The 23512-nt window shown below is 45.6% G+C and overlaps 1 long non-coding RNA gene across 1 annotated transcript; it reads right to left on the bottom strand.

The window, feature by feature from the left end:
- Positions 1-16717: 16717 nt before the first annotated feature.
- Positions 16718-19913, bottom strand: LOC144821161 (uncharacterized). The gene is made up of 2 exons (XR_013608267.1): positions 19607-19913; positions 16718-19063 (listed from the first exon to the last, which is right to left on the bottom strand). It is a non-coding gene; the product is annotated as an uncharacterized LOC144821161 (long non-coding RNA).
- Between the last annotated feature and the right edge of the window lie 3599 nt (positions 19914-23512).

Genomic DNA, 23512 nt, shown 5'->3' with positions numbered 1-23512 from the left:
TTGAGGTTGAGGCCATCGCCTTCTTGAGTTGTCACCATTATACGTTTTGCTCCTGCACAACCTTGCAAAATGACCTTTCTTATTACATACATTACATGTTATTTTCAATGCAGGGCACATAGGTGAGTTAGCCAAATGATTAATTTGACCGCATCTATAACAAGCAAATCTGTTATTAGAGGAAGAAAAAGAAGAATTAGTTGGCCTAGTACTCCTCTCATCATTTGTGACATTCTCCACTTTTTTTACTTGACAGATAGTTTCGTCAATTTTTACTTCGTCTTTGGACTCAGAGGTGGACGGCTTTTCTTTTTCTTTCTTTAGTTCTCCGACACATCTTGTCATATGCTCTACTTGTTTAGCAATAGTCAAAACTTCTTCTAAAGGAGGTTCATCTTTTAGCCACAGTTCTTTTCTTATATCATCATGTGCGCATCTCAAGACGAACTGGTCACGTATTCGTTCATCAAGTGTCTGACCAAAGTTACAAGAGGAAGCAAGTTTCCTCAAAGAGGATACGTACTCTTCTACAGTTTCATCCTTTTTCTGTTCACGAAGACCAAAATGGTATCTTTCCATGATGGTGCTAAGTCTAGGTAGATAATGCCTATCAAGTTGTACAATGGCAATTTCGTATTCATTTAGGTTCCTTTGTTCTGCAGCTGATAAGTCTGGCAAATGTTCAAGAACATCTTGTCCTTCACCTCCTAGACAATGAAGAAGAAGTGAATGTTTTCTTTCAGCACTCAAGTTGGTTCCGCAAACCTTGGCATAATTTGCGAATATTTTCTTCCATTTTTTCCATTTCACATTAGGCTCCCCTGGACTTGTAAGAAAGAATGCAGGTTGTGTTACGTTTTGCATTCTTTATTTTTTTTTTTATGTATATCTCTTATAAAAATTTAGTTATTAAGGTTAATTTTCCTTAATTTAGTTTTTTTTTAGTAATTTACTTATTTATAGAACAATTTCTTCTTTTGTTCCAAAATATTTTAGTAGTAAAAATAAGTGACAATTGAATGTTCCACTTTCTATTGCTTGTTTAATTGAAAAAATACGTGTTACAACAAAGAACAATCCTCAGGAATGCAGAGTAGTCTCTTTGAGATGCAGCTTTAATCACTAACAATGCTCATTCTATTGGAACGCGTTTTTCTTTACTGAGGAACAATGACCATTCTATTTCACACTGCTCTCCTCTTCGCTCTTTATATTGTCAGCGCGTTCTATTGAAACGGAGTGCAGCTCTCTGTCATCGCGTTCTAATGAAACGCAGTGCGGCTCCCTTGAAACGCAGCGTGTGCGTCGGCTTTGTTTTTAAAAAAAATCGTCAGCGCGTCTGAAACGCATGCGCTTGAAACGCAATTCGACGTCACTAAATAGAAGAGCAAAGCACGCGCACTAAACGTCTTTCTATTTTATGTGTAAAGTCTTTTAGTTTTAAATCCTCGAGTCCCATATTTTATAAACGAAACCTCCCGCTCTCCTCACCATCATGACACATTCAAAGCTGCCGCTGGGAAGTCTTCGCTTCTCCTTTGATTTTTGAAAATCAGCCGTTGGAGGAGAGGGCAGGTCAGGAACTTCGATGTGTTGCTATGTTGAGGTTGCTTCTTTCGTTTCCGATCGTCGCCAGTATAATATTGTTCAGTTGTATATTAAATAATGAAGTAAAGTCGTTTCAGTAAAGCAGAGTGGGTTTAATAAAACCTCATCCATAAACAGCCACAGGTAACTGACCAAAAGAGAATCATGTTAATCGGTACATTCTCAGAACTTAGAATGTAGGGAAGAATGACACAACTTAAAGGGGAAGGAAGGGATAACAGGGGAAAGAGGAAACATCACACAGTCCTCTCCTGCGGAGTCCTTCAGTGAAACGGACAGAAGTTCTTCTTGACATCCAGGAGCAATACAAAAATCAGGGGTTTGGGCACAGATATTTATACCTCAAAAGTCTTTGTTCTAAGAAGTCACTAGTAACTGAACCCAGAACCAGTTCTGCTCAGGCCTGGAGCACTTTGTTTACAAGGCTGCATCCTTCCTTTCAGAAAGAGGGGGTCTGCCATCAGACGCACAGTAGGAGAGCCAGCATTCACCCTGCCAGGCACAGCCTTATTCAGGTCAAGGAGCTACCCCTCCCCAGTACTCAATGCTGATCTCTATATTCAACCCAGGTCTGACTCAGCCTGCCTTGCCCCTCTAAACCCAGACAGTCAATACACATAACAGCAGGGCTCACTGGAAGGCTTAGGCAAGAAAAGACCTACTTTCTAAAAATGGTATTTTCAAACACAGAAAACTAAAACCAACTTTGCTAAAATATTTATTTTATTATTCTGAGTTCAGGCATACTAAACTCGAATTTCTACCATGTTCCCTGAGTCAGTTAGGACTATAAGATGTAATAGTCAGACTGCCCATTCTAGCCTATGGAGAACAGGTAGCCTTGCAGCAGTGAAAAACAAAATGGAGTGTAATTCACTACCAGGACATGCTACACATGCTACACAACCACGACCCACCACCACCCGCAACAGGTTCCTCACAGGAGCTGGAGCAAGATCACCGCCGACCAGCTCACCACCTCCCTCAGCCAGAACCCACCCGCCAGCACAACGGACCCCAACGAAGCAGCCCGCAACTTCACGCAGTGGCTGACCGCCTGCGCCGACGACCTCGCACCACTGAAGAACCCCCCCAGCAGACCCAGAGCAAGAAGGCCTCCTGGTTCACCGACGAACTCAAGGACTCTAAGAAGACCTGCCGCACCCTCGAGAAAGCCTGGCTCCTCAACCAGACCACTGACAACATGACCGCCCTCAAACACGCCACCCACAAGCACCACCAGCTTATCCGCACCACCAAGAAGAAATCACTAAAAGGAATGACTGGACAACAACGCCCACGACAGCAAGGAACTCTTCAGCATCGTCAAGGAGTTCTCCAACCCCAGCACCGGCAACAACGACATCTCTCCTTCACAAGATCTCTGCGACTCTCTCGCATCGTTCTTCCACCGCAAGATTGCCGACATCCACAACAGCTTTGGCGCACCACGCACGCACCCAACCGTCGAACCAACGCCCCCCACCGCCAGCCTCCGCACCTGGACCACGGCGACCGAAACCAGGAAGACGGTCACCCAGGCCCTCGTCACCAGCCGACTGGACTACGGAAACACCCTCTACGCCGGAACCACAGCCAAGATACAGAAAAGACTCCAATGCATCCAGAACGCCTCCGCCCGACTCATCCTGGACATCCCCCGTCGCAGCCACATCTCCTGCTACCTGAGGGACCAGCACTGGCTCCCCGTCAACAAGAGGATCACGTTCAGGCTAATCACCCACGCACACAAGTCTCTCCACGACCTGGGCCCCAAGTACCTCAACGACCGCCTGACCTTCTACACGCCCACTCGCCAGCTACGATCTACCAGCCTCGCCCTCGCCACCATGCCACGCTCCGAAGAGCCACCGCCGGAGGCAGATCCTTCTCCTACCTGGCGGCCAAGACATGGAACTCCCTCCCCATCCACCTTCGGCTGACCCAGGACCATCTCGCCTTCAGGAGACAACTCAAGACCTGGCTGTTCAACCAGTAACGGACCCCCTCCCCCAAGCGCCTTGAGACCCTTCCGGGTGAGTAGTGCGCTATACAAGTGTTATGATTGATTGATTGATTGATTGATTGATTACACTTATCAAGCCATGTCCTACCTTACACACACAATGAACCTACCATAGGGGTGACTGACATGATGCCAAGGGAAGGTTCAGGGGCTGGGAAATGTGGGCACTTCACAGCCAAGATGGCAGTTCTGGACTGCACACAGACACTGCAGTGGCAGGTCTGAGGTACCATTTGCAAGCTGCTTCTGTGGGTGGCGCAAACCAGCGCTGCAGGCCCACCAGCAGCATTTGGGTTACCAGCCCAGGGCACACACAGGCCACACTACTAGGGACTAACAGGTAACCCAAATAAGCCAATCAGGGATATACCAATTCACAATTACATTTACACAGGGAGCATTCGCGCTGTGGCACTGAATGGCAGTGGCACAGCGCCCAGAGCATCTAATACCTGCAAAAACAGAGGAGACAACAGCGAAACATGGAAGGGAGACCGAACTAACAATGGCACAGCCAGTGCTGCAGGCCAACTAGTAGTATTTAACATAGAGGCCCTATGTACATGTAGTACCATTTTATTAGGGACTTACAAAATAATTAAATGTGCCAATTAGGTGTAAGACCATTCTATCATGCTTAAAGGAGAGAACACAGGCATTTAAGCACTTCTTAGCAGTGGCAACGTGTGAAGAGTCTTAAGGCCAACTAAAGTGAAGGAGGAGCAGGGCAAAACGTTTGGGGGTACAATACCCTAAACCTGACAGGTCTAACATCCGTGATAGGGCTACAGGTCAGAGTCAAATGGGCCCTACAAAAAAACAATAATATGCACAAGACCACGATTGGGTGGTATCTTCAGCCTAGTGGGAGGGCATTCCTCCTCACAGGTGTCAGATAGGGAACTGCCCTACCTCATTTCATATTTCTTCGAATATAAGGAACATGGAGTAAACCTAGATTGGTATGATTTCTTGTGTGTCCTGTTGCTCTTTTCAATTCAAGGAACAGTCCCTGACCTTCTTGAAAATTATCAAAAGTTTGATATTCTCACTTTCCTATGGAGATTTGTCTCTTCTCATCTTCCTAGCCTTTAAATTATGGCAGTTTCGATTGTTGGGGAAAGATAGGTAGTCGTGGTATGTTTATTGCACCTCTTATGTACATACATTATTGTAGTAACAGTATTGAAAGCATACAGGTCTGGGTTGGGGCTCACTTGGTATTGTATACCCTACAATACACAGGTACAAACCCAAGGTGTGCACTGTATAAATTGAAATTATACAAAGATACCAAAGCATTCATAAGAGAAGTCCACCAAATCAAATCCAGTATTATTGATGTTTCCATTAACCCAATGGCTGGTCTAATAGTTAACAATTGCTGTTTAGTTGGAGGCTGGCAAAACTTTCATTTCTCTAAAGGCAACAAGAATGGCCTATAGTTTCCATCAAATTAATGAAAATGTGATGCCCTTAACAATCGGGCAGAATATGGTGTTGTGTAGTTTCTAGGACCCCCCAGGACCTGTGCATTTTGGATGACCTAAACTGAGGGCTTGGTGTGCAGACAGACTCTGGACACCCCCACAGGATGAGTCAGCCGTTAAACCAGCTAGCTCTACAGTGCCACTATCACCCCCTGTATTCTACAGCGGTGTCAGTAGTTTCTGGCAACCACTGAACATGACAACCCTGATTCCTCAGCTATCGTGGAAACAATACGGTATCTTTCGCTCAGTCACTCTGGCTTACTTTTCACAGAATAAACATAGAATGAAGACTTGAACGGTTTCAATAATTATTTATTGGTCAAGCGTCAGTCTAGTATGAAACAAGATGGCTGCAACAATCAAAAGCCAGGAGCAGACAAATGTAATTGCTAGTACCAATATAGTAAAAAGTAGATACATTTCTATCATAGTGCTAATAAGATGAAAAAAGTATATTATATAAAAGAATAGCATTGACGTACTCCTATGATGCGTAGCCTACCTAAATGTACCTAGCCTCGGTATGTGGGTGAAGCCTGTGTAGGTAAATGTCAGGATAGATCCCAATGGAGCCAAGAATTCCCCAGGGAAGTACTAACCCCTCTCCTGATGGTTCTGAATGAAGGTCCCCGTCTCTGCATTGAGGATGGCACCCCGCAAGGGATGAAAGGTCTCTGCCTGTTGAAGGATCAGCCTGCAGAGTCTCGGTCCAGCCTGGAAGGAATTCTCCACTGTCTCTGTAGGGGGAGTGAGGGTCTTTTATACTAAAGTGGTCACTCCAGGGTTTTTCCAGAATCAATATGTTTTTAAAACATTCACTGATCCTTTGCTAATCATGGCATGGCCATGGATGAAAAAAGTGGTGACTCTTATACAGAATAAATCTTCCGTGCCTGGGGACATGTTTATGTACGTCAGGTTCAGGGATTAAAATAGGATACCGAGAGCCTGGTTGTCGAAGAGACTGAAGTAAGTTACTAGGTAAATGGTCATGTGTGTTTAGGAACGTTATGTCGTGTGGATGAGACACAATGTATCTAATTGGTATGTATGTGATGGGACTATACTAAAGAACATGATACCCACTCCTCCTCAAAAGGTCAACAAGGTCAGCTAGGTAACGATAGCAAAGCTAAAAAAGGCATAATAATCGTGTACATAAAAGTAAATGAAAGGCATTAAAAAGTCCATACAAGCTTGGGTATTCTTGTGCCATACCCTGACTAGGATTGTAGTTGCTGCTTGACTAGGGCTCACACCCTATCAACCAATAACCCACTTTGTAACAGAGTGGTAGGCCTTGCAGTTGCGAAAAACACATCTTAAGAGTTTTTCACTTCCAGGATAGGTAAAACATGCACTGCCCTATGACTTTTTAGGGGTGATATTTATTTAAAAACAAGCATTTGCAATGCAATCGGTCTCGCCTTTGGAACCTCATATGTATTTAGCTATGCAGCACATTAGCCTGGGTGCTGAAACATCTACTGTTCTTTAACAAGGAGGGAATGTAAGCACCAAACTGTGTGACATGCCAGGTATGGGAACACCCCCAGATTTGTTGGGGGTACATAATAGATAATTTTTGCTTTTACCAACGTAGGGCTTTGTCATTTAGATATTTCAAACATGTGCAGTTCCAAGTACAAAGAAAAAGTATGTCTATTAAATACACATATCAGCTAATAGGGTTGTCCATCACCAGCACTGTGCTACTAAATGAACATATATGAAATACTAACGAGATCTGTCACCTATTAGTGCACAATTTTGGAGGAATTCAATATAGTACATTTACTGCAGGACCCAAATATGTATACTTCTTTACCTCTCACATAAACACTCAGAAATGGGATGATAATAAAAATGTCCATCCCAATAGATCGCTCCTCTCTCTCTCTCCAACCATGCCAGCTTAGAACCAAAACTAAACACAAAATCTTAGATTGAAAAACTCAGTGCTGTAACCAGCTAGGCACACTATATCATGATTTACCATTACGGCACCTGCAGAGCTCTTACACTCACCATACAACAAACTGCTATGCGCTGCGTTCTATATCAGGATAGCCACAAATCTGTGGTTATTGTGCACCACATGAAAAGAAAAGAACAATTTAAACTAAAACAACATACTTCCAACCACACCCCCTACATACTGTAGTGTGCTACTCATGTAGGCAAGAACATTAGCACCCTGAATAGGGGTAAGAGGCACTATATATAAGTGGCGCTACAATATAATACAATACGTAAGAGGCTGAATTGTACAATATGTGACCAGGAAACTAGGGTTTAAAACCCAGCTCCTTCACTTCTCAAATATGTTTACTTTACAGTGCCTATTTTTTCAAGAGCGGCAAGCTAGAGAGCACCATGAAGTCATTCAGCCAAGGATGGGTCCTACAAGAAAGTCACTTATGTATGGCAATGGGTAGAGATGCCTTCAAGGGATATGATTTAAATGACACTAAATTATTTAATCTGACTTAGTGGGAGGAAAAATCAATTAACCCCATGTGAAAATCATATATTACTATGAAAAAGATCTATTTGTTTGAATCATATTTAACAAAAAACAAACACATTAAAACATAAAAACAACGAAACACAAGGGTGTATATACAAAAGGATTTTATCACAAAAAATTCTCGAATCAGCAATAAATCAAAAAAGCAGGTGAGGAAATGCTGGTGTAAGTAGCGTAATAATAAACTAATAAACACACTGCAGTGTTTGATTCATTATTTGTTTGGGATAGATGTTCATGTTTAGGTTTTGCTGTGTTGTTTATTAGTTTATTAATACGCTACTTACACCAGCATTTCCTCACCTGCTTTTTTGATTTATTGCTGATTCGAGAATTTTTTGTGATAAAATCCTTTTGTATATACACCCTTGTGTTTCGTTGTTTTTATGTTTTAATGTGTTTGTTTTTTGTTAAATATGATTCAAACAAATAGATCTTTTTCATAGTAATATATGATTTTCACATGGGGTTAATTGATTTTTCCTCCCACTAAGTCAGATTAAATAATTTAGTGTCATTTAAATCATATCCCTTGAAGGCATCTCTACCCATTTACTCTATTACCCAAGCCCTCAAGGGTTTAACTGGGTCGCTCACTTTCCTTTGATCACTTATGTATGGCAGCAATATTTCTTCACATATGGCAACACTGCAGTTCCCATGACAAACTGATATCTTCTTTAGCTGACTCAGGACAACATGGTCACGGAGCAGAAGTATTCTCGAATATTCCTATGTTTAAGTTAAGAAACAATTACTTTCAACAAATGCCATTGAATACACTGATATAATCTATTGTATTTTACTGAAACACAAACATTGATGAAAAAAATATATATAATCCCAAATTTTAAAGAATTATCATGTCTCCATGCCATCCGCTCCGAACTTTACATAATAAATGTTGCGATGACTCAGCTTTCGGTTTGGCTCTTACGGTCAAGCCAGACCCCTAACTTTACAGGCTTGCACACCTCTAATACTACTAGGCCCTACCCACCGACCGTTTTCATGGAACAAGGGGAACGCCTGGATACTAGTGGTCAATGAGGGTCTTGATGGAACACTTACCACGCATTAGATCACAAGCCTGTTTGCCTCACCTACTTAGCTAACTATGGTAGGAACCCTCTAGGTAAAAGTGATCCAGTCACATTGATAGATGAAACACTCTGCTTGGAATCGTATTCTGAAGGACCTAGTGCGCCTTCAGAGTCAAGCTAGAAGTGAATAGGAATTGTTGGGTACTAAGGTGTGATGAATGTTTCTCCCTTATCTGAGTGGTCAAAATGTTGGAGGCTGTTGTACGTATGTTGACTATCCCTTTGGCTAAGCAGGATGTCCATGTAACCCCCTTTGTAAATGGCAGTTAGTCTGAGAATACAGACAAAAGTAGATCACATTACCAGCCACATAAGGTCCATGTTACAATGTTTATTAATGTCTCGACTGCCTGGGCTAAACTCCAAAGTTCTGGCACTTGTTCTTAAAAGGTGGGGGATCCATACCTTAAGCGATACACATGTGAGTAGAACTGACAGGACAAACACCTTAGACTTTGGGCAGAAAAGAAAACGTGGATGGAGAAAATAAGATTACGGAACTCATGTTTTTTGGCTGGGGTGGAGGGCATGTTTTCTAAGAGAGCAGCAGCGTGTCAGCTTACAGACTGCAGAAGATGTTGTGTCGGTTCTCACTGCAAGGTGCTGGAGGCAGGCGGACCCCGCCGGGACTCCCACGGGTTGGACAGGGGCTGCTAGGCCATAGCTCTAGTTACTGTTCCTAGCACAACTGCCCTGGAAGGACAGGTCGCTATACAAAGAAGACAGACTACCCATCGCTCATTTCTTGCCGTTTCTGCTCTTGAGCATGGTGGCTACTAAACTCACCTCACCGTAAAGTTTAAGTAAGGTCATTAAACAAAATAAATGTGTTCTCATTGGTTGATTATGTGTTTGGAAGACTCTGAAACCAATAATGGTTTATACAGAAAAGTGTATAAGAATTTGCACATAATACCCTTCACTGCCCTGCTTGCAGTGTGTGTCATATGATATAGCTCTAACCCCAAACAAAATCAACCTAATATTTACATAGGTTTACAATGCCATTAGTGTTTAACCCAGTGTTTGTGGAGCCAGCAAACAATCTGTTTTCTTCACTTTTATGCATAATTTATGAGTCTCGAAAGCTGTGTGTGGGGACTGGGGGGGGGGGGGTTAATAGACCGTGCATCAGTGTAAAAAATATGACCTTTCTAGTGGCCCCTTCATTATTCTTAGAGGGCAAAACATTGTATGTAAATCTACAAAATGCATAACAATAGTTGCCCAAAGCAGAACATTCATCATACGGGTCACGGGTGGTGTAAAAGTTGCCATGCTTTGAAAGCATGCACTCCATTGGAGGTGAAAGGATCATACGCCTAAACAATAGCATTAGGTGACAGGAAAGGGTAGTAGAGGCCTTTACATAAACACCAGTTACATTGCTCTAGGCCAGATTGTTTTTTTGAGGGGTAGAAAGATTATCAGCCTGATTCATGTAGGCAATAGCGCTCGCAAAAGGGCCAGATTCTGAGAATCTGGCCCTTTGCGAGTGCGATTTTTGCATTTGGTATTCACAATCCCAAATGCAAAAATCGCTATTTAAGAATTCGCATATTTGCGAGGAATGGCATTTAAGGAATCTCTAATAGAGATTCCTCAAATGCTATTCATGACACATCAAGAAATAGCGATTTTGCACTTTTGGGGCCGCTATTTACCGAGAGGTCAGACCTGTTGGTAAATAGCAAAAACTCAGAAAAATGCTTTTAAAAGCATTTTTCTAAGTTGCATGTTGCACACACACATGTCCTTTGGACATGTGTGTGCGCAACACCTGTTCAAATGTGCATTTTAGGGGTGCTACAGGGCGTCCTTTGGACACCCCTGGCACCCTTAAAATCGCTATCTCATTTGCGAGTAGCAAATTGCTACTCGCAAATAAGGGATACTCCCCATTCATTCCTATGGGCCTCTTGGCCCATAGGAATGAATGGGGAGTTTTTGCGAGTAGCAATTTGCTACTCGCAAATAAAGAACATGTAGGAATCGCTATTTTATTAGCAATTCCTACATGAATGCCGTTTTGCGTGTCCTCAATAGCGAGTCGCTATGATTCGCTATTAGGGCCACGCAAAATGGCATGTACATGAATCAGGCTGTAAGTGATTTGCCCAGAAACACAGGATGTTGAGTCCAAGCCGAGACTCAAACCTGGTTGCCCAGGTTTCAAAGTATGCACAGTAACGCAACATGAACAAATACACGAAGTGCATTCCTTTTACACTAAAAAAGAAAGAGACCAGCATAATTAACCATATGTATGCTGCAGTGAGCAAGGCGAATAAAGCCACTAGAGCTCAAAGGCGTAAACTCACCAATAGATGAAACACGAAACCCAGTGTCTCTCAATAGATAAGACAGGCTGATGTACAAATGACCAGGTCCAAACGGCCTGAACGTAAAAACATAACGACATGTCAATGATACTGAGCACCGAACTGGCTTGGAAAACATTCTGATAACATGCAGATAAGCAAAAGAATTATGTGAAGGCGTACTGGTGTATGGTCATAAACAGTGCTGTTATTTCAACCAGGAGTCAGAGCGAAAAACAAAACGCCAAGCTTTTCCAAACCGCGTCAGTGCTCATTACATGCAAAGAGTGATTGTTAGCGTTAGGGCACTATCCGAAAGTTAAATGCCCGATGAGCCTTAAAAGCACAGTAAATCTATTGTGCAAGGCTTCAAACGATGTGACATGCATAGAGTGATTCCTTGTAAAACCTCCTTCGGTCCCCAGTGCCATGGCGCTGTTACAGAGAGTCCATGCTGCACCCGCAGGAAACAAGGGACCCGCTAACAGCTGAGTAGCGGCGCTGGTGTTGTGTGTGGCAGGCTTGGTCACCCGTCACTTCCTCCTTCTGGCCACTACACTTTCGTTTTCTGCTTCTGCTGCTTTTTTTCGAAGTACCTCTTAATTCGCGGGAGAGTCTGTTTAAAGGCTGCTGGACGACGCATGCGCACCATAGCCGCCTGGGCAGATCAGGCAAAATAAAGTGCAAGACTCAGCTAGCCAATCCCATGAGAAAACAAGCATTTCAAAATGCAATAAGTCTCATCTTACGCGAGCCCTATTGCATTATAAACAAAAGTGTGTGTGTCCAAGAAGGCATGACCGGGAGTGGGGGGGGGGGGTGGTAGGTAGAGAAGTTACAGACTGCGGGAATGGAAGGGGGGGGCAGAGGAACAAAAGAGTTTATAAAGTAAAGGGGCCGATAGCGGAGGAGAAAAATTACACATGGCTGTTAGGAGGAGGAACAAATAAGCCGAAAACAAATCAGGATGCAGCATTTCTGATTTAAGCCAATCAGAAACATGGACGGAAAGCAGGCGGAGCTACCCCCCACTATACTTCATACTGCATGTCTTGCAAAGAGACAGCGCGTTGCGCTGCAACGCTATGCAAGACCTAAAAAGGCTTAGGCCTTGTAAAAGGTATATTTTGCCAGGTCGAAATGGCAGTTTAAAACTACAAATACAGGCTGCAATGGCAAGCCTGAGACAGGTTTAAAAGGCTACTTAAGTGGATGGCACAATCAATGCTGCAGGCCAACTAGTAGTATTTAATATAGAGGCCCTAGATAAATGTTTTACCATTCTTTTAGGAAAATACTAAATAATTAAATGTGGCAATTAGGTGTAAGACAATTCTATCATGCTTAAAGAAGATAGCACAGGCATTTAAGCACGTGTTAGCAGTGGCAAAGTGCGAAGAGGAGGTCAGCAAAAGGGAGGAGGAGCAGGGCAAAACATTTGGGGGTAGACAGGTCTAATATCCGTGATAGGGCCCCAGGTCAGAGTCAAATTGGCCCTTCAAAAAAATATATATATTATGCACAAGACCAAGAGTGGGTGGCATCTTCAGGGTAGTAGGAGGGCATTCCCCCTCAAAGGTGCCAGATAGGGGACTGCCCTGCCTAATTTAATATTTCTTTCAATATGAGGATCAAGGAGTAAACATAGATTGGTATGATTTCTTGTATGTGCTGTTGCTTTTTTAAATTCATGGAACAGTCCCTGACCTTTCTTGAAAATATTCAAAAGTCTGATATTCTTACTTTCCTATGGAGATTGGTCTCTTCTGATCTTCTCAGCCTTTAAATTATGTAAGTTTTGATTATTGGGGAAAGATAGGTAGTCGCTGTATGTTTATCGCACCTCCTATGTACATAAAGTATTGTAGGAATAGTATTGAAAGTATACTGGTTTGAGTTGGGGCTCACTTGGTACCGTATACCATACAAAACACAGGTAGAAACAACAGCAAACCCAAAGAGTGCACTGTCCAAATTGAAATTATATAATGATACAGAAGCATTTATAAGAGAAGTGCATCAAATCAAATCCAGTATTATTGACGTTTCCACATTAACCCGATGGCCGGACTAATAGTTAACAATTGCTGTTTTGTTGGTGGCCGCCTAAATAGCAGAGGAAGTAAACTTTCATTTCTCTAATGGAAACAAGAATGGCCTATAGTTTCCATCAAATAAATGAAAATGTGATGCCTTTAACAACTGGGCAGAATATGGTGACCAGAAGGTTATGTCATCTTGCCAGCTCATTAGTGAGAGTGGAACGGCCCGACTGAGGGAGGCAGGAGAATAGAGACATTAGGAGATGAGGAGGGAGATAATGAGGAAAGCGAAAAGTGACGGTTTGGTGCCAGGGGTCAGAGAATGCCACAGAGATTGCGAGACTAGGGAGAGGTTAATGGAGAGGCTAGTGGGGAGAGTGGGGGACTGGCAGAGGAGCAGAGAGACATCAGAGAGAGCTGAGCGACTGGAAGAGAGAGGATAGAGACAGGGGAAGTGGAGAAATAATTAAAACAAATAATATCAAATCTGAGGCTAGAGTGCAGAACAGATACACTGGCAGTGAATAGGAATAGAATGGGGATGGAGCCAAGTGACTGGTGAGGAAAGTAATGAGAATAAAAGTGAGAGACTGGAAAGAACATAGAGCGGACTGAGGTTGGAGAGGGAAGAGATGAGGGAGGGAGAGGAGAGAGAATGGAAGTCGGAAGAGACAGTCTGTCGTAGACAGAGACAATGTGGAGAGACTTGGGAGTACAGTGGAGAGGTTGGAGCAGGGCAGAGAGACAAGGAGTGAGAAGACACCCTGGAGGAAAAGCAGGAAGATTTGGGGGAAAGTTGGTGACCTAAGTGGAAGAGGGCAGACTGGAAAGAAGGGAAAAGACTGGGACAGAGAGAGAGAGGACAGACTAGGACAGAGAGAGAGGACAGACTAAAGAGAGTGAGACAGAGGGGAGAATGAGCAGACGTTCTAAGAGAGGGTGGCAAAGGGAAAAGCAGAGTGACTGATGGAGAGAGTGGATAGACTGAGGTAGAGTGGACAGACAGAAGAAACAATGCTGGGGGAAGCGTGGACAAGTTGAGGCAGAAGAGGGCACGCTATGAGAGGGACTAAAGGTGAGAGCAGGCAATATTGGAGGGAGACATTACAGGCTAGGCAGGAAAGCTGAGAAAAGAGAGGGTGGAATGAACAGGATAGAATGAATAGTTTGAGTTAGCACTGAGACATGAAGGAGCAGAGAGATTGTTGATGATAATGGCGATTGCTAAGATACTGGGAGGGAGCAGGCAGAATGGATGAGAGAGCAGAATGACTGGGGGAGCGTGCAAACTGAGGTGTCAGGAGGCAATATGATGGAGAGCGGACCGAAGAGGAGAGAGAAAGGATAGACTATGGATTGGAGGCACAGAGACTGGGATGAACAAAGGGACTGGAAGGGAGGGTAGATAGTCTACGAGGAGAGAAGAATGATGTAGGGAGTGGGCATTCTGGATGAAGAGCGTAAATCATCTGTAAGGAGAGCGTAGATACTGGTGGGTCAGGGGAGAGACTGGCAAGGGCACAGGAGTGACGGGAAGAGTGGATAGTTCATGGGAGATGGATAGTATGAAGGAAAGATCAAAAAGACTGGGGGAAGAGCAGGAAATCTAAGGTAGCATAGAGGAGGCTGGGGAAGAGCACGCAGAGTGAGGGTGAAAGCAGACCAGATGGATGCGAGAGCAAAGGGATGGAAAGAATGGAGAGACTAGCAGGCGAGCTGAGACAGGAAGGGAGTGACAGCAGACTGAAAGGGAAAGTAGACACATTGGGAAGGACCGAATAGGAGGGACTGTGGAGATGGAAGAGACTGGGGGAGGGAGAGCAGGCATTCTGAGGCTAGATAAAGACAATCAGGGAAGGGCAGGTAGATGAGGAGGGTGAGTGAACAGACTGGGAGGGAGAATCCAAGGAAGTGGCATGCAGTGAGACTAGTGGAAAGGGGACATTTTTTGGGATGAGTGGGGAGACGAGGGAAGAACGGGAGTGAGAGTGAGCAGACAGACCTAGGAGAGTGGCAAGATTCGGTGAGGGGAAAGCAGAGAGAGAGAAGGTGAAGCAAGGGCAACTTGAGGCAGGTTAGGGACATGTGGGGCAGAACAGAAAGACTGGGAGAGAAAGCAGACAGTTCTGAAGGGAGAGTGGAGAGACCAAGAGGAGAAGTGGACAGTGTTGGTGGGGAGCAGGACATATGGGGAAGTGCAGAGAATATGACTTGTAGATTTAAGAGACTGGTGTGAGACTACACAGATTGGTACGAGATCAAGACGTTGATGGTGAGAGTGAAAAAACAAGGAGAGAGAGGGGAAACGGTAGGAGAGAAAACAGACAACCATAAAAGAATAGATTGGGAGGGTGAAGACACTGGGATGGAGAGCAGACAGATTGGGATGGAGAGGAGACTAGGGAACATAAAGGGGGTTGGACAGAGTGCAGACAGCCTGAGGAGGGTGGAGAAACTGGAGGGGACACAAACTAGGAAATGCAGAGCGGTTGTTGGGGAGAAAGGACAGTCCTGAGGGAGTGAAAATTGACTAGGGGAGAGCAGAGAGACTGTTAGAAAGTTGTCCGACTGGAAGGGAAAACTGAAAGACTAGGGGGCGAGATGAAAAGCTGATGCAGGAGAGTGCAGGCTGAAGGGCAGAGCAGACAGACTGGAAGTGAAAGCAGACAGAGTGTGTGGGGAAGATGAAAGGTGCAGAGATTGGTAAGACTGGAAAAAGAAACAGACAATCAGGTGCGAAGTGGAGAGACTGGAAGAGTGGAAAGACTTGGAGGGAGAGATGAGAGTCTGGTATTATAATGAACCCACTGGGCAGAGCAGAGAGACTGGCTTGGACAGCGCTGAGACAGGGGTGGGATAGACAAGCTAGAGAGTGCATGGTGGCTGACAGGGAGATCAGACACATTGGGTGGGAGGGAAAAGATGAGATGAGACTGGGAAGACACAGAAGCAGAGCAGGCAATCTGGGGCAAGAGCAGAGAGACAAAGGAAAATACTAAAATACAGAAAGGAAAAGCTTGAGATGAGCAGAGAGACAGGAGAGAGCACAGAAACTGGGGAGCTCTGTAGAGAGAAAGAGAGCAGAGAGTCTGAAAGTAAGAGCTGAATGTCTCAGAGGGGAGTGAGTGTCTGGCAGGGAGAATGGCGAGGAGAGCAGACTGCCGGATGCAGAGGATGTTTGGGAGGACAGACTGACTGAGGAAATGCGAAAGACTAGGGAAGAGTGGAGGGAATGGCAGTTCAGATAGTCTGGGAAGAGCATATAGACTAATAACAGAACAGACTGACTGGAGGAGAATGAGAGTTAAAGTGAGTGTTTAATGGCCAGAAAGGAAAGTCTGGAAAGGAGTAGATTGACTGCAGGTGACAGCGGCAAGAATGGGGAGTGGAGAGAGACTGGTTAACAACAGAGAGGTTGGGGTGAAATGAAAGGGATTTCTGAAAGAACAAGAAAGCTGGCTTGAAAAGTAGAGTGATTAGAAGGGAAAGAAGATATCTGGAGGGAGTGAAGGGCTGATGAGGGAGTGGATAGAGAAAGAAATTTGAGATTTGAGAGAGACACTGTGGTACACAATGAAGGATGCGTAGTCCAGGTGTAGAAGAAGATCCTTCTTTATTGACAGGTAGTAAGGTGGCAGGTTATAGGATAGTAAGATACAAGTAGTAAACCCCACCAGGAGAGAGCTTCCAGCTCCTCAGCCTGAGATGACCAACTGACTCTCTAGTTAGAGTCAGGCACTTAACATTCCATGATGTCACAGGACATTCTGATGCAGTGGTAGAGGGGAAAAGATATAGTACGCATTTACCACACATCCTCTTCCGTTAGTGAACAACAGCAAATAATAAGTTAAGATAGAATAGAAGAAACCAGAAGAGAAGACTGAAGACACAAGAGCTAGTCAAAGAGACAAATTTGAAAAGCAGGAAACTCAAGCGTGAAAGCAGAGAGAAAATTAAAAGAGGCATGTAGAAAGAAATGCAAAATTACATAACATGCCCATCCACCCTCCTTAATAAAACAAGGTAGCGATCCCGGTAAACTAAGTAGGGTGTAACAACTGAATGATAAAATGTGTGCAGATGGAAGAAAGCACAATAAAAATGAACAAGCAACCTACACAGAAAAAGGGTATGCCTTGCAATAATGACTAGCGCATGATGTGCACTAACAACCTCCCCTCTAAGGGTACACCTAGAAGGCAACCTTTAAGCTGTGGAACAAAACAACTCCCCAGAAAAGGGTACACCAGAGGAAAATAACACCCTGGAACAAAATACACAGTAGCTACACACTGACAATAGTGGCGCAACTACACTACGAGGTAGCGCTGACAACGCACCCCGACTACTCACATAGAGTGATGCAATGAAGACCAACATATACAACCTCCCCTAACAAAAGGGTACACAATTGAACAATGTAGAAATTGTTCAACGCAACATCACTTAATGGCGGCGCTGACAACGCACACCACCTTCCCTAGAAAAGATACACATAGGATACTAATCCTTGAAATTCCAAACATAGTAGTTACATGCTGACATCCTCCCCTAATGAAGGGTACACCACGTTAAAAGTGAGCAACGTAACTTCTCCAGAGGGTCACAACAAGACCCTAGGAAACAAAATGTAGGCACTGACTGGTACTACAACGTCTCCACAACCTCCCCTAACAAAAGGGTACACCATTGGGCACTGACCCTTAGTACATGAATGGGCAATGATTAAATACAATCACCCTAGCTGCTTAAGCAGAGTGAAACACAGGATTCACACACTGTGAGACTAAGACTACAATGTCCCCTATATATTATAGGGTACTCCATAAGGTACAACATCACCCTAGTTACAAAATAAGGCATTGACTAGCCCCACACCCTCCCCTAAATAAGGGTACACCGTAGGTTTAAGATGTCGCCTTAGGAAACCAAACTCCCCACAGAAGGAAATAACATAAAGTACTATACCACCTAGAGAGAGTTGTCTGTAACACTAGGTGTAGGTGAATGCAACCACCACGGCAAAAGACATAAAATGTAAAATACACAATGGGGGAAAAAAAAATTAAAACACATGAAGAATTTCCCAAAGAAAGAAGGAACAATCCATTATGCTCACCACACACACCCACCCACAACATATACTGAGATACAAATTAGGTGAAGCATAAGCAAATGAAGAAAAAAGTGAGTTTAGCTCCGGTGAGCGATTTCTCACCCGAGATCTCTTCAGCCAGGATTGTCCATGGACTCCAAAGAGTGACTTCACACCAGGAACCAAAGTGGAGAGACGTGCAGGCAACCTCCAAACAAGACAAGAAGACAGCTGCAGGAGTTCATCTAATGTTTAGACATCACAGTTCCCGAGTTCCTGTAAGCAGCTCTCTCGGAAAGTCGCAAGTCTCGAAAATGCAGAAGAGAAGGCTCAAGACGAACCAAAGTCAAAAGCCAAAGTCATAAAAGTGAAAAGTCACGACATAAAAACTATCCTCCGTTAAGATGCAATGTGCACTTTCAGCTTGTCCTCTTACACATTCTTCACATTCTTTTTGTAGCTGAACACATTTTCTACCATCGACTTGCTGCTGAAACTGTTTTTTAAAAAAAACTGGAACTGCAGGGCAAGTTGCTGCGGACAGAGAGGCAATAAACATGTTTCTAGTCAAGTGACAGCAGCAGACGCACTCATGCGCAAAGTGAAGACCTGCGCACTGAGTCCAATAATATGGCAGGACGCTGTCACGTCTGGACCGGATGGTTCACAGCAAGAACGTGCAGTCCGAAGTCGCACAGTAGAGGACAGCAGCAGAGAGGCAGACGTCATAAAGAAAAAGATGCCAGAGTCACGAGGCGGGTAAGTTTGTAAGTGCGCCATGGCATGAGACTGGTATGAAATGTAGCGCTCAACTGTCATTTAACAAATCGGATGGGGAATTGCTATGAAAAAAAACAGAATTGTTACCAACTCACCACGAAGAAGCAATCTGGATTACACAGACATTATCATGGGTTTACACTGAGTAGAAAATTTCGAAATCCAGTACGATCACAGGCAGGGCAAGTTTCACACTGTGGGAGTACACAGATCATAATAATTCCTAAAAGTGCTTGACATAACAGATGGTGGTTGGTTGTTGCAAAAGAGAAAAGACTTCACAAACGATGATTGCTGTTATTGAGAGTGAACTGCCAGCGCCAGGGCACCTCCAAAGCCCACACTGTGTGAAAACACCTTACACCACAGTGGTTATAATCAAAGCGAACTGTCATCGCACACAAGGAAACCAAAAGGCACAACAGGGTGATCAGGCCCGCTGAAGCAGTGATTCTTGTAGCTGGAAACATACAGACTCCAGATGACAGCAAAAAGGCAGTTAGCTCACTCACAACACAGACGCCCAGGGTGCAGGCTGTCCAGGTTGGAAAGGACACTGGTGGGGTTTACTGGGCGTAACTCTGATCTCCAGGAGATAAACTTACTTTAATGTAGAACAGTCCTTGGTTTCCTTAGAGTTGAGTTGTAGTATTCCTTCTTTGCAGCATAGGTTAGTCCAAGAAACGTCGCCATAATGTGGTATACAATGAATGATGCGTAGTCCAGGTGTAGTAGTAGATCCTTCTTTATTGACAGGTAGTAAGGTGGCAGGTTATAGGATAGTAAGATACAAGTAGTAAACCCCACCAGGAGAGAGCTTCCAGCTCCTCAGCCTGAGATGACCAACTGACTCTCTAGTTAGAGTCAGGCACTTAACATTCCATGATGTCACAGGACATTCTGATGCAGTGGTAGAGGGGAAAAGATATAGTAAGCATTTACCACAGACACCAATGAGACAGGGATTGCGGTGAGGTTGGTAGACAAAGCAAACTGAGGTGATCAAATAGATTCAGGAAGATATGATAGACTTGAAGCGAGATGGGCCAGAATTGGGAAAGCATGGAGAATAGGGGAGAATAGAAAAGGTGTCAGAGAGCTGATAGTTAAGTGGAAAGCATATGTACTGTGGGCGAGCATATAGTCTGGTAGACAGAGGGTAACTGGAGGGAGAGCAGGCAAGCTCAAGCCGCAAAGGACAGCCTAGGGAGCAAACAAACTGGAATGAAAGGCAACAGAATGAGAAGAGCAGAGACATTAGAGAGAGTGACTTGGTTGGGGGAGAATGGAGACATTTGACCAGAGCAGCAAGAGAGTGGAGAGAGGCAGGGAGGTGAGATAAAGGAGGAGGAGAGCAAAGGGTTGGTGTAAAGAGTGAAAAGACAGGAGAGAGTGCAGACTGACTAGAGTGAGTTGATAGATGAGGAGAGGAGACAGAGAAGGGAGAGATGGATTAGAGATGGGGTGAAAAAGGGCAGTCTGGTGGGGAGCTGAGCCTGGGGAAGAGTGGCCACTCTGGGCAAAGTGGGAAAGCTATTTGAAAATCACAGACTCATGAAGCAGATTGAGGAAGGCAGGAGCCGAGTGGAGGGGGAGTGGGCAGGATGCTGCAAAGTGGTCAGATCAGCTGGGGAGGTAAATGAACAAACTGGGTGAAAAGAAGGACACTAGGAGCAAGCAAGCTGGATAATAGGAAACTGGGCAGACTGGGGGAAAGTGGGCAGGCTAATGGAAAATGCACAGACTCTGGGGAGAATGAGTATTCTCAGTGGAAAGCAGGTGGACTGGGAAGAACACCTGAAAACAGGCAGACGAGAGAGGACCAGAAACTGACAGGGAAAGCAGTCTGACTGATGGGAATCGAGCAATTTTGGTTTGATAACAAGTAGACCAGGGTAAAAGTGGGCAGACTCCGGAGGCCAGGCTGCATGGGAGAAAATGGATAGGGGGAAGATGGCAAACTTGAGAAGACAACAAGTAAAATGGTGAAAGCGGGTAAAGAGTGGAGAAAGCAAGTAGGCAGGCAGGCTGAAAGGAAATCAGGGAAACTGGGCAGACTCATCAATCAATCAATCAATCATGCCATTTGTATAGCGCACTACTCACCCGGGAGGGTCTCAAGGCGCTTGGGGGGAGGGGTATGCTACTGCTCGAACAGCCAGGTCTTGAGTTGTTTCCTGAAGGCGAGATGGTCCTGGGTCAGCCGAAGGTGGATGGGGAGGGAGTTCCAAGTCTTGGCAGCCAGGTAAGAGAAGGATCTTCCTCCGGCCGTGGCTCTTCGGATGCGTGGTACGGCTGCGAGGGCGAGGCTGGTGGACCGTAGCTGGCGGGTGGGCGTGTAGAAGGTCAGGCGGTCGTTGAGGTACTTGGGGCCCAGGTCATGGAGAGACTTGTGTGCGTGGGTGAGGAGCCGGAACGTGATCCTCTTGTCGACGGGGAGCCAGTGCAGGTACCTCAGGTGGCTGGAGATGTGGCTGTGTCGGGGGACATCCAGGATGAGTCGGGCGGAGGCGTTCTGGATGCGCTGGAGTCTTTTCTGTAGCTTGGCTGTGGTTCCGGCGTAGAGGGCGTTTCCGTAGTCCAGTCGGCTGGTGACGAGTGCCTGGGTGACAGTCTTCCTGGTCTCAGTCGGGATCCAGCGGAAGATCTTGCGAAGCATACGCAGGGTGTTGAAGCACGATGAGGAGATGGCGTTGACTTGTCTGGTCATCGAGAGGGAGGGGTCCAGGATGAAGCCCAGGTTGCGTGCGTGGTCGGTTGGCTTGGGTGCGGTGCCCAGGGCTGGGGGCCACCAGGAGTCGTCCCAGGCGGAGGGTGAAGATCCCAGGATGAGGACTTCCGCTTGTCCGAGTTCAGTTTCAGGCGGCTGTCCTTAATCCACTCGGCGACGTCTTTCATCCCTTCGTGTAGGCAGGTTCTGGCGGTGTCGGGGTCTCTGGTGAGGGAGAGGATCAGCTGGGTGTCGTAGGCGTAAGAGATGATGTTGAGGTTGTGCTGGCGTGCGATGGCTGCGAGAGGTTTCATGTAGATGTTGAAGAGGGTGGGGCTGAGTGAAGATCCTTGCGGGACGCCGCAGATGACTTTGGTGGCCTCGGAGCGAAACGGGGGGAGGCGGACTCTTTGTGTTCTTCCGGCGAGGAACGAGATGATCCACTCCAGTGCCTTCTCTTGGATACCGATGTTGCTAAGGCGCTGGACTAGGGTGCGGTGGCAGACCGTGTCGAACGCAGCGGAGAGGTCCAGGAGGATGAGGGCCACTGTTTCCCCCTTGTCGAGCAGGGTCCGGATGTCGTCGGTGGCTGCGATGAGTGCGGTCTCGGTGCTGGGGTTGGCTCTGAAGCCGGACTGCGAGGGGTCGGGGGATCCGTTCGTCTCGAGGAAGGCGGTCAGCTGTCTGTTGACGATCTTCTCGATGACTTTAGCAGGAAAAGGGAGGAGCGAGATGGGGCGGAAGTTTTGAGATCGGTGGGGTCCGCTGTAGGTTTCTTCAGGAGGGCTCTGATCTCGGCGTGCTTCCAGCTCTCCGGGAAGGTGGCGGTGTTGAAGGAGGCGTTGATGATGTTCCGGAGTTGGGGTGCGATGGTGGAGTCTGCCTTGTTGAAGACGTGGTGTGGGCAGGGGTCGGTCGGTGATCCGGAGTGGATGGTGTTCATCGTGCGGGCTGTGTCTTCGGTGGTCACCGTGGTCCAGGTGCGAAGGGTGGCGGTGGGGGGCGTTGGTTCGACGGTTGGGTGCGTGGGTGGGGCGCCGAAGCTGTTGTGGATGTCGGCGATCTTGCGGTGGAAGAACGAGGCGAGGGAGTCGCAGAGGTCTTGTGACGGAGTGATGTCGTTGGTGCCGGTGCTGGGGTTGGAGAACTCCTTGACTCATGGGAAGAAGGCAGCCTGGGGACAAAGTGGTAGACTCAGGGGAGGATCAGGCAGACTGGGATGAAAAAGGACAAAGATGGGGGCAGACAGCGCAAACTAGGGGTAAGCAAGCAGTTTGAGGTTAAGCAAACAGACCGGGGGGAGCCGGCACACTTGGGATAAAGTGAGCACACTGGGGGGAAACGGGCAGGGTGTAAGGAAATCGGGCAGACTGGGAAAAAGTGAGCAGGCTAAGGGGAAAGTGAAAGCGTATAGAATTGGGGAAGAAATGGACAAACTGGTGGAAATGGGAAGGTTGAGGGGGAAGCAGTAAAACTTGGGAGATAATCTACAGACTAGGAGGAAAGTGGGTTAGTTGAGTTGAAAGCATGCAAACTCAAGAGTAAGTAATAGAGCTTCTTGTTGATTGCATAGTCATTTGCCTTATCATGAACCATCTCTATGTCGTCTCCATTGGTTGGGTAAATAGTGATATTTCATTGCTATTTGCAAAGTTATCTCCCAAATAGTACATTAACTCTGCTTTTATCCAACAGCCAACAAATAATTAAGATTGTTTGCTGTTTAGCAAGCTGTTAGATAAATTACACATATTCGCAGCTATTCAGTCAGCAGCCTGATAAATAGTCAAGTTTTGTTACT

This window comes from Lissotriton helveticus, chromosome 1_1 (genome assembly GCF_964261635.1).
Source record: "Lissotriton helveticus chromosome 1_1, aLisHel1.1, whole genome shotgun sequence".
NCBI classification, from domain to species: domain Eukaryota; kingdom Metazoa; phylum Chordata; class Amphibia; order Caudata; family Salamandridae; genus Lissotriton; species Lissotriton helveticus.
This window is presented reverse-complemented; position numbering and strand designations above follow the sequence as displayed.